This window comes from Oryzias latipes, chromosome 16 (assembly GCF_053564925.1).
Source record: "Oryzias latipes strain Hd-rR chromosome 16, Olatipes_Hd-rR_3.1".
Classification (NCBI taxonomy): Eukaryota; Metazoa; Chordata; class Actinopteri; order Beloniformes; family Adrianichthyidae; genus Oryzias; species Oryzias latipes.
Window position 1 is genome coordinate 17,830,795 of NC_136252.1, and position 12,621 is coordinate 17,843,415.

At 40.2% G+C, this 12,621-nt stretch overlaps 1 long non-coding RNA gene across 1 annotated transcript; it reads left to right on the forward strand.

Moving 5' to 3' along the window:
• Positions 1-64: 64 nt before the first annotated feature.
• Positions 65-5,693, forward strand: LOC144984496 (uncharacterized). Its single transcript, XR_013648243.1, has 3 exons — positions 65-2,267; positions 2,763-2,987; positions 3,154-5,693. It is a non-coding gene; the product is annotated as an uncharacterized LOC144984496 (long non-coding RNA).
• The last annotated feature ends 6,928 nt before the right edge of the window (positions 5,694-12,621 follow it).

Below are 12,621 nucleotides of genomic sequence, written 5' to 3' on the forward strand. Positions count from 1 at the left end.
AAAGAAAGGACGGTGGGAGGGAGCAAACACACGGGGAGGAGACGTTGGTTTTCCTGTACGCGTTTTTTTTCCTTTAAAATATTTCTCCTTTCCCCCCCAAAACGATCCCTTTGACCTCCCCCGCCCCAAAATGCAAGGCTATACAGTGACAGTGGGCTATTGTACTGTCCTTCCACGAGGGGTTTTCTCCTCGTCACGCACCCCCTTTGTTGAAGCCAGCTGTGTCTTTAAGCCCGTGCACTTGAACTCGGAGAGCGCTTTTTCATTCTCGGCGCACTTCCCCTCCGCTGGCCCCCCAGCACACAGGAAAAGAGAGACGCAGCTCGTAGGAGAGACAGAGCACGACACACGGGGGCAAACGGGGCAGAAAGAGAAATGCAGATGGGGGAGGGGGAGGGCTCGTAAAGGCTGTGGACGATCCACTCAAGAAATGCGGAATACCTGCAGCCCGAACCGGTTCCAGTGGGCGCAAAAAACGCACAGGGAAGAAGGGCGGCGCTGCTTTTAAAATATCGATTTACAGGCCAAAACATCCTGAAAGGGTGTAGTCAAGAAAGTACAAGGTTAAGGTCAGACTTTTAAGCGCAGTCATGCAAGGCTTCAAAAAAATCTCCATGGGAACTGCTGGCATACAGGTGAAATATTTTATAATTACTTTCAAAAGTCTTTATAGAAAGAAAAAAAAAATCACTTTCCTCCTAAAAGGAAAGAGTCCACGCACTCACCTCGTCTGATTTAATTGTTGAGACAGCAGCGGGTGGGAGAGGGATTGGGGGCAGCCGGGGTTCGACAGAAGGCCGGCGGGGGCAAATGATAAACTGAACAGCACGACTTTCCTCACGGAACACGCTCGATTGTTCTGCGCACGTTGGAAATGTGTCACTGCAGTCATATTAAAAAAATTCAAAGGCTCCTAAAAAATTACCAATGAAGGCAAAAAATAATCCAAAAAATTCAGAAATAAAACCTTGCTTCAAAATGTACAGAAATAGGCCTATTTGCACTGAAACACTCCAACAAATGAGTACACACAGTAAGAAAGCAGTTTAAAAAACATAAACAATTGTTTAAAAAGATGGTTTTGCCCACATGTGCAGTCTTTATAATTCTGTTCTTTTTAATTAAAAGTTTCATTGAAGACCCACTCCAATAAAAACATTTTTTGGGTGTTTTTCACATGTTCTTGTTGCATTTTGCTCGTGATGGAAACAATTATGAAGAAAATTAGGCATTATGGGTTACATTTGCATTTCTAAGCAATTTGTTTTCAAATTGTTGTGAATTGGTAGCAGAAGAAAAAATGCTGTCTGAAAAAGCTTGTTGTTGTTATGTACAAACTACAATCGGCAGGCCACAAGCTCCCTTCTCCGCTTCATTCTGATGCATTCACTTGTAGATGATTAGATCCGTGTACACAGTAGCGGTTCTAGGCACGGGCCGTCCGGGCGGTTGCCTGGGGCGGAAAACTGAAGGGGGGCGGCACCGGCGGCTCAGCCCTCGTAAAATATTATATGCACCACTATTGGTTTACTTATGTCACAGTTTGTGAGTTTGTAACAGCCTGAACCTGGCCGCGCCGCCGCCCTCGCCCCGCAGCTGCGCTCTCCTGTCTTTGAGAAGTAGACACAAATGTGTGTGAAGAAGGAGAAGGGAGGGGGCGCAGGGTGAGCACGGAGCGCCGCCGCGTTTGCGCATGCGCAAAAACTTGCTGGCTCATCTTTCAGGGGAGGCGACGGTCGCGGGCTTGATGAAAAAAATAAAAGTAAAAACTGCGACTGCGCCGTCATGTAGCGAATCAGCGCCCCTGGCTATAGCTGCACGCGCTCCTGCTGGAAATGTGTGAAGAAAGGGGGGGGGGGGGGGCTGCGGGGAATCAGTTCAATTGTGGGACGCTTCCAAATTAAGTGGCTAGGTGGGGACAAGGGCGAGGGTTTGAATCTACTTTATAAAACCTTTTTATAAGTCAGTCATAAGGTGACATTCTATAACCTACATTTTAATAAAGGTATAAAAAAATATATTCTGCTTTTGTGGGTTAATTTTGTGTGAAATGCCCAAATGAAAAAATGGCAACACAAAACAATGCTGTCACTAAGGTGACAGTTGGTTCAGTCGAAGGACTTGATGCCTTCTCGTGACGTGAGGACATTTATGCCAAACAAACGCCAAAAACATCTAAAATATGGAGAAAAAAAGGTCAAAGCCATCTGGTGCCCAATTTAGAAAGAAAAGAAAAGAAGAAGAGGAGAAAAGAGATAAAGAAAAGGGTAAGTCCTCACAGCTTGATGCATGTTTTTTCTAAATTCTAATGCTACCTGCCCTACAACAACGTTGCCGATGAAAACTTTATTTTGGTCGATGACCAACACTGAAGTAGGCCCAAATGTTGCAAATAGCATCATTTTTTTATTTTTAGATTTTATTCTTAAAAATTTGAGCCTGCATATGAAGTTTATTTTTTATTTGTTTTACAAATGTGTTATATTTTTAGCCAATAGAATTTCCATAAATCTGTGGGTAGTTTTAAAAAATAATATTTACCATTTACTGCAACTCTATGGGGACAAAACATAATGTAACAGGTCATAACTAAAAATGTGCCAATCAAAGGATTGAAGACGGAAAACATGAGCTAGTTTTTCTTCTCTGAAGTAGAGATCGATATAGAACATGACAATTTAAATTTCCAATTCATAAATGTTTTTATAAGGCCTATATTGTAGTCTATGGTCTTTTGAAGTCAGTATCAAATGCAATTTCAGGGGCACTTCTAAGATATTTTGGATCGTCTACCACTGCTCAAGATGAGACATCTACCTCCCTGCCAGCTATCTCATCAGCCACAGTCACAGTCTCACCCCCTCAGGATGAGCTACCATCTACATCCTCTGCTACTCATGTAGTTCCACAGTTGTTACCTGAGCAAAGTTTTGATAGTGAGGCTGAAGACGTTGTTCCATCTACGTCTACCCAGCTTGAGACTTCAGGTGGGTTTTTGTGTGTGTGAGTGTACATGTGTAGGTAAAAAGACAATTGTTCAACTACAATTGAATGTAATTTTTATAATTCCGACTTTTGATGAGTAGGCCTATTAGTGATGTTTGACACCAAAATGTGCTTTGAGTAATGTGCCAATGTGCCCTATGATGATAGAAATGCCTGGTGATGAAACCCCACTGACCCCGACTGCTGAGGACCAGCCTCTACCAACTGACCCTGCAAAGTGGCCCTCACCTCTGACTGACAGGATACGGATGGAGCTGGTTCGAAGAGGACCAAGTAGCATACCACCTGACTTTGTTTTCCCAAGAAATGACAGTGATGGGAGAAGTTGTCATCACCACTATTTCAGGAAGACACTAGTAAGTGGTGAAAAAATAGCAAGAACTTGGTTGATGTATTCAAAAGTGAAGAACAGCCTCTTTTGCTTTTGTTGCAAATTGTTTTCCAACAAAAACATTAATTTAACAACTTCTGGTACAGCAAACTGGAAACATGCAAGCACATACCTCACAGCACACGAAAAAAGCCCAGAACACCTCAATTGTATGAAAGCATGGAAGGAACTGTCAGGGAGGATCAGAAGTGGGAAAACAATTGATAAGCAGGAGATGGCACTTCTGGAAGAGGAGCGGGTGAGATGGAGAGCAGTGCTAACCCGTCTCATTGCTATTGTGCAGTCACTGGCAGTTCGGAATTTGGCTCTAAGGGGACACACAGAAACACTGTTCACATCATCAAATGGGAATTTTTTGAAAGAGGTTGAACTGATGGCCAGGTTTGATCCCATAATGAAAGATCATCTTAACCGTGTATTAAGAGGAACAGCAAGTCACAACAGCTACATAGGCCATCATGTGCAGAATGAACTTATTGATTTGTTGAGCAGCAAAATCCTATCCGCTATAGTGGATGACATCAAAAAGGCAAAATATTTTTCAATAATTCTGGACTGCACTCTGGATATAAGCCACACAGAACAGTTGTCAGTTATAATTAGAGTGGTGTCACTGATGGAGAAGCCTCAGATCAGGGAACATTTTATGGGGTTTTTGGAGGCAGAGGAGTCCACAGGCCAGCACTTGGCATCCATGATCTTAAACAGACTTGAGGAGTTAGGAATTTCTTTTGAAGACTGCAGAGGACAATCATATGATAATGGGGCAAATATGAAAGGCAAAAATAAGGGAGTACAAGCCAGGCTCTTAGAAAAGAATCCCCGTGCTCTGTTTTTGCCATGCGGTGCACACACATTGAATTTAGTTGTGTGTGATGCTGCTAAGAGATCTGTTGATGCTATGAGCTACTTTGGTGTCCTGCAAAAGCTTTACACTTTATTTTCAGCCTCTGCCCAACGATGGGCCATACTGAAGAGTCAGGTGAGCATCACTCTAAAGTCGTGGACAGAAACAAGGTGGGAGAGCAAAATCAAAAGCATCGAGCCCATGAGGTACCAGGGAGCTGCAGTGAGAGAGGCTTTAATAGAAGTGAGAGACAAGACCAAAGACCCAGTTATAAAGGCTGAGGCCCAGTCTTTGTCTGAAGAGGTAGGGTCGTACCGCTTCAACATCTGCACAGTCGTATGGCATGACATTCTATCTACAATAAAGCATGTCAGCAAACTCATGCAGTCTCCAAATATGCATGTGGACCTAGCTGTGAGTCTTTTGAAGAAGACTGAACAAAGTCTCCAGAGCTACAGGGCAAATGGCTTTGTGAATGCACAGATGGCAGCCAAAGAAATGTGCAAGGAAATGAATGTCGAGGCTATTTTGAAACAAAAAAGAATAAGATCCACAAAGTGCCAATTCTCGTATGAATCACACGATGAGCCTTTCAGTGACGCACTTAAAAAGTTGGAGGTTGAATTTTTCAATGTTGTTGTTGATGAAGCCTTGTCAGCCATCGCGGAGAGGTTTTCCACATTGGAAGTTGTACAAAACAGATTTGGGGTTTTGACCAATTTCCCAAGCCTTGGAGACGAGGAGCTGACGGAGCAATGCGAGGCACTAGGCAACATACTCCATTTTGAGAAGAACTGGGATTTGGACAGTAGAGAGCTTGTTCAGGAAATCAAGAACTTGCCTAACTTACCATCAACGACTCCAAGTCTCCTTGAGCTCATCTCTTTCATGTCTGATAAGGATCTATCAGAAATCTATCCGAACTTTTGGACTGCTCTCAGGATTGCACTCACCTTGCCAGTCACTGTGGCTCAAGCAGAGAGGAGCTTTTCAAAACTAAAATTGATCAAGTCGTACCTGAGGTCAACAATGTCACAGGAGCGACTCACTAACCTTGCCGTTGTTAGCATCAATCACTCAGTAGGGGAGCAGATATCATATGATGATGTTATTGACGAGTTTGCATCAAGAAAGGCTAGGAAGGTTAGGTTTTAGTTGGTGTTTTCTGTTATTGTATTGGTGCTGCAGTTATATTTATTTTAGCGTGTCATTTGTGTGATAAAAGGTTTGTGCTTTATAATATTTATTTTATATTATTTATTCAATATTGAGTTTGATTCAATATTTTCTTAGCTAACTGTATTTTTGCCATGCTTATGGTCTTTTATTTTTTGTGTTCTTATAACTATTATAATGCTGTTCAGAATTCTGACATCTTTTGTATCCACTTCTTAATTTCAATGACAATAAAACATGTCAGTTGACAAAGACAAACAAAGTTTTGTTGTGACTATGGGGGGGGGGGGGGGGGGGGGGCGCCTGGGGAGGGTCTCGCCCGGGGAGTAATTCAGGGTAGAACCGCCACTGCGTGTACATCTTTGTGTTCCTCATCTGTCATCTGGCTCAAACTTGTTAGCTGCAATATTGCTAAAAACTGCATCATCATAAGGCGCTGGAAACACTTTGAAATTTTGGTAAATGGCTTATATACTTGTATAGTGCTTTTCTACAGTCCACGCAGGCTCAAAGCGCTGTACAGGGACAGTCATTCAGACACTGATGGGGCTCTGCTGCCAAACACAGGTGCCACCCTATGAGGCAAGGTGTGGGTTCAGTGTCTTGCCCAAGGACACTTCAACATTGGCTGAAGCTCACGCACAGTGAAGGATGCCCTCTCAGCCTCTCTGTGCCAATGAAGACCTTTGACTTTTGTTCAGAGGTCGATTGCCGCTGCACCACAGCCACCGAGCATGCTTGGTAGATTGAAACATCATGAGAGTGGGACTTCAAGAAAAGGGATATTCAGTTTACAAGATTGTGGAATATAAGTTTTAGCATTAAACTACCCATTTGTGTTTGTTGTTTCTCTTTCGGCTTTTCCCATCAGGGGTCGCCACAGCGAACTAGTCGCATGGGAAACTTGGCAATGTTTTACGCCGGATGCCCTTCCTGACGCAACCCTCTCAAAGCAACCAGGCTTGGGACTGGCATAGAAGTAGAGAAGGGAACAGGGAGCAGCCCGGAGTTGAACCTGGGTTTCACGGATGGAAGGCACCGCAAACCAGCACGAGCTAAACCGGCTCCACCAAACTACCCATTTGTGTTTGGCTCAGTTTATTTATTGTGTTGTTTGTTGATGATGGACCGTAGGGAGAAAGTACAAACTAAAAGGTTAGTTATGAACCAAATAAAAGTAGGAAATGACTTGCTGATGTATTGCATGTGCAAGAAGATGATGTAAGGGTGTCTCATCCACACTCACTATAATGAAACCTTAAGGGCCACTCGAGGAACCAAAGAAGGCTTTTCCTTCAATTGAAATTTCTCCCACTCAAGTCACAACAAACTTTTGGGTTAAATTCTAAAATTCTTCCCTTTACATCATTGGATTGTTGTTTTTTCACCTTTCAGCATATCCCATCAGGTTGTTGCTAAATCAGCATCCACTGGTTTGCCAGACATTTTTACACTGGATGCCCTTCCAGACACAACCCTGTATTTTATCAACCATAGTCCTCCCTGTGGCTTAGCAGTTGCACCCAAGGGCCCACAGTGGATGAAGCTCATGGAGCCCACTGGGAATCAAACCCTGGTTTCCAATGTGCCAGCCCTGTACTCAAACAACTGAGCTCTCCAGCCATTAACTTTACGTATTGGGTAAAACTAGAAAATTATCAAGAGGATCATCAGCATTAGCTGAATCAATATTTTTTTCCTACCATCCACTTTTAAAATTTGTTTCTTGCAGAGTTCAAATAGAACCCACAACTTTCCTAAAAAAAAAGATGTACGATGCTTCTAAAAGACCACTTTAAAAATGCTTCAAACATAAAACCCAAGTCAACAGCTGATATACTACTTTATATTTATATGCGTAACAAGTATGCTCCCGTAAGCAAAAAGCCATTCATGAACAATCAAGATTATCTGACTCCACCATTCCCCTCAGCTGCAGGAGGCTCCATAATATCTTTCAGCTCTTTCTGTTGGTTTAGAGCCAGAGAAATTGACGTTTTACTCTCACAGCTTTCATCAGCAGGGTGTTCGGCCACAGCAGGCGGTTGTTTGCAGATATTAACATAAAAGGGGAGAAAAAAAGACCGAGCACTATTGGCTCAGGCAGCACACAGACACAGTCATTATAGCTCAAAAATTAAAAAGAATTTGTGGATTATAATTGTAAAAAAAAAATGAACAAACTAATGTTGGAAAATCTAAAACTATAAAAAGGTAAATTATTGTTTTCATGAAATGATGAAGTTTTTTTGACATGTTTAATTTGATTTAACCCTTGTGCTATCTTAGATGACTCCATCCTTGCACTGATGTGTTCTCCCTACCGTGAAAAAGGTGGATAAAGGTGGAAAGATTTCATGTAATCCATGGACACCAGTGAGGTTCACAAATCATTGAAGAAAAAAGGTTCAGAGCACTGTCTGGTGGGTCTAAATGACCCAACTCCCAATGTTAAAGTGCCTAAGATAGCACAAGTGAAATCCAACAAAGTGTATCAGCCAATTCATTGCGTCCCACATTGCAACTGAACGGGTGTCCTCTGGTTTCCATCAGTGAAATCGGTTTATGGGCATCCAAATGTTCTCTCTTTTCAAAGTTGAAAGCTGAATGTCAACAGCTGTAGCTAATCAAATGGAGAAAGATGATATATTGCAGCATGTTGGAAGCCAGCAAAGAAATCAGTTTTCCATAATTCTGCTTACAGAAAACAAATTTTAGGTTTCCATGAACGTTGATTGAAATTACTTGGTTGCATGCAAACTCACAAAGTCTAGTCAGGTTATTAAAGATGGTTGCAGGCAGTCAAGACATACTCCATTTAGGTTAACTGATATTTTAGAATAAACTCCCCATCAGTCAAAATCTGTTAGGATTTGTCTGTGAGACTGTGACTCCTTAATTTATATATTTATTTATTGTTTTTGCTTTGTTTCGCCCTTGGAAAGTGTTTTTGTATCTTGACCTTTGTCAAGTTTAATTATATTAATTGAATTTAGAGTCACAAGGGCAGCCTCCTGCATTTTAGGTTCGCCATCACTCTTTTTTTTTTTTTAAATAAACTTAGTTTTAGTGCACATGCATAAGAGCATTGAGAGCTGTTTAAAATTTAGCCTTTTTTTTAGAATTAAACAGTTACCCTTTGGTATCCATTTCCTTTTTTGATTCAAGGGAAATTTAAAACTGAAACTGGGTTATTTAATAACTTGAATGCATGACTGCAATGAGAAACCAGAACCTTTTTTTTTTTTTTTTTGCTCTATGATAAGTGACCACAACCCATGTAACAGATTTATTCATCAGTGCAAAAATAGAAACAGCAAGAATGTTTTCTGTGAAAGAAACTGTAGAATTCTACTCATTTAAGTGAATAAGATCAAATATGTTTTATTGAGAGCTCCACTCTTTATCCTCCATGTAATCATCTAATAAAATGATCCTTGATTGTTCACGAACTTCAAGAAGGAGGTTCAAGTTTTCTCAATGCCCAAAATCAGACATTTAGTGTCCCTGAACACAAACCAGTTAAAAGGCCGTAATTAACCCAAAATACCTTTTTTTTCTCCTGAAATTTGATGTGCTGACTTAATTGAAATGATTAGGTATTTTAAGCTTAATTTTAACTGCTGTTCAGAGCCCTTATGCGAACAATCTACCATTTTTTAGAGCCATACATAATCATGTGTGGGAAATATGTTAAAGAAAGATTGGAATTTGACACCCAAATTGTAAAAATGTCCAGTAAAACAGTCTCCCAGCATACTAAGAAAATTGTAAAGAAGTACTGAAATGCATAACTGTCTCCTAAATGTTTGAGAAATTAAGAAAATATATATTTATTCTAATAAACATGTTCTTTGCCTATAGTTTCCTGCTACTTTTAATATTGTTGAGGAAAGCTTTTATTTTGACGGGATCCATCAAGAAAGGTGACAACTGTTCTTCATGTTAACCTGTTACTCTTTCCAGCCTTTACATGAAAGTCAAATTTGTTGAGTTGATTTGCTTGTTTTACCATTGAAGTCAGAAAAATCTGCCTTTTTTGCTCAAAAAGAGGCATCTGGAGGGGTGCTTGCAGAAGCGAAACGATATATCGACCTGCTGACTGGCGGAGGAGGGAGGCTGCTGTGGTCGAGTGGTGTGGTAAAGGTCAGAGAAGGTCTGTTTTACATTTGCAACACATTTTGTTAAAGAGCCAAATTTATGTTCCATACTTAAACACAGCAGTAGAAACCAGGAAGACTGCAGCCCGGATTTAAAGAGAAGCACTTTCTCTCCAAATGCAGAGACTATTCTTCCACCCCAAGGACAATCATTACCTGAGGGGAAAGAGCCAGCGTGTGTGTTAGGGGAAGAGATGCTTATGCTGGCGCTGATCTTGAAAGGGCTTCTGAAATCAATCACGTTAAGCTCCCTGCAAAGGAGAGAAATCAATATGTTTTTAAAGGCGAAGCGGGCTGCTTGTGGTGCATGCGTGTGGCCTTCATTGATACAGCCAGAGGCATTCGGAGGGAAGCTGTTCCTGAAAAAGAACTATCGTGTGTCCAGATCAAACGGTTTCACTACCAATACGATCAGCAAATTCCTGACACACATGAAAAAATCTGTGAAGTGGGGGTATTGAGTGTCTAAGTTTGGGGTTCTCATTATCCGCAGAATATCGGCCTCTGTCTGAGGAGCAGAAACACCTCACTTAGAGGGAAAATCAATAGTTTTCTGATGGAGAAGCTACGCTGACACATGTGAGCTCTGTGGGGTTGCATCAAGATAAGAGTGAAGAAAGATGGAAAGAATATAGACAAGTTGTGACTCTCTGAGAAAATTAATTGTTTAAAGATCCTCTAATCCAATCAGTTTTTAAGTTGATAACAGCAATCGCCTGCGCTGGTCCTGGCCAGGAATACGAAGTGGGAAAGAGGTCAGCAAGTGCAAAGAGGAAGAAAAGAAAGATAGAAGGAAAGCAAAGACAGACAAGGCAATTTAATTTCCATCAGCTGTCAAAACAATGATAATCAATTCACAAAGACACCCACTCCTCAACAACTTTCCATCGCACACTTCCTCTCAACCTCTTTCTCCCTCTCTGCAGCTTTTACAGATAATTTACCTTTTTGGAGTTGGTATGTGGAGCAGCAAGAGCAAACTGACAGGCAAAAGGGAAAAAGACAACGTCACACAGGCCCAACATTATGTCCTCAACCTTCAGCTTCAACAGATCAACTGTCCAGCTTAAACATTTAGTAAAAATCAATTTAAAAAAAGAACAAGTAAAGTAGCATGCAGAGTAGAAAAGGGAAAATTAAGTCTGCTGCGTGTCAAAAATTACTGACAACAAACAATCACCTGTAAGATCAGTATTGATAATAATGAAAAAAATAATAAACACAGTTTGAAGTTATTTATATAAATCATTGAAAACATGCTGACTTCAAGTAAATGAAACTCATGCAGAGGAAAGACCCAAAAGTGCCTTCTAGTGGACAAAAAGAGTATGAAATAGTTTTCTTCAGGTCATTTCGCTCTGTATAAAATAGTCTTGTGAACACCTTAAGTCTTTGTCTAACTATTATGTATCAACTACAAATGAACACAGATGTTGTTTTTTTTTTAAAGTGATGAATAAATAACAAAAGGTTGTGTCAACATCACCCTTCTATGCTGATTTGGGCCATCTGTTGCTCAAAATGTAAGAATCACAAGATCAGAACATTTGATGACATTTTAAGGTTTTGTAGCTAGTCTGTTATGGGGGATGTTAGGGAGGATCCACTGATATGAAACCGAAGCTGAGACAGCCAGAATAAAATTAAATGAAGGGTTTTTTTTTTTGTTTAAAAGGAAAGCAAAAGATTGCTGCAAACGCTGGGAGAATCCAACAAGTCACAGGAAGAACCAAAGTGAAAAAAAAAACACTCAAGCATTTGCAACTTTCTGACCGAGATCAAAGGAAATCATCAAAAAGATAATTGTTGACAACATAAAATGTGAAGACTGGAACTTTAGCACACATCTTCATAACAATGACACAAAGCTTGATTTTGAAATTTGAGATTTAAGATGGAGGTGAAGCTGGAGAAGAACTCAAACACTGTGTTTAGAAAAAATTATCAGAAGAAAAAAGACGAAACCCGGTGACTAAATAATGAGGGAGGAAAGGAAAACTGAGAAATAATAAGACAATCAGAAAATTTGGAAAACTAAGTATTACACGCTGATAGGAAAAAAAAGCAAGCAAGCAAAATAACAGGACACTAAAACAATACCCAGGTGCAAAGAAAAAAAATCTATATTTTCAGAAGATATTTAAATCCAATGAAAACAAAACAAATTAATAGAAAGTAGGTCAAAAAGCAGCTGGAAAACACATTACCCAGGAGACTGGAGCACAAAAACGTTCTTGTTATGGATGATTTACTGATTTTGAAATTGTCAGGATTTGTCACAACAGACAACCAAACTGTGGGAGATCACAAATTAGAGGGAAGAAGGAAACTTTCTTAGCATGAAACTAAAAAACGATGAATAAATAAATAAATATAGGCATGCTGGGACAGGATAACAAAAACCTAAAACCAATATTAGAGCTTTAACTGAAACACAAAAAGGATAAAACATAAAAACGGAAAAGAAAAAAATCACACTTAACAGGGCAAAGACTTTTCAGCCCAGTCTCAGTCAGGTGTGTGCATGTACCTCAACACTGCACTCCTGAATACTTTGTATAATCCATGTCAAACGTGCAAAATATTGTCTGGCTGGATTTCTGAATGCTGAAGTTGTGGAAAACATACGCATCTGACTAAGACGGGTTAAGATGGTCTAAAAACTTTGTATATACAGACTAAAACTATGCCAAAACAAGGAGCAGCTGTGGTAATAAAAGGAGGCTCTGTGCGATTAATGAATAGGATGAGTATGGAACTAATAAGTAAAAGAGGAGTCAGACATCAAACACAACTCACAATATGTAAATATATACTATATAGATCAGGATATAATGCCGAGAAATCACACCAATATCATCAATAAATACCATCAATAAATCATTTCAAAATGAAATAAATCAATCTATAATGGATCTTGGAAAATACCATTTGGATTGAGGCATGGTAGGTTAATTTGACTATAATGTAAAAACAAGTGCATCACAGTAGACAACAAACACATGATGGCAGCAAAAGAGGATCAACCCATCATTACAGTC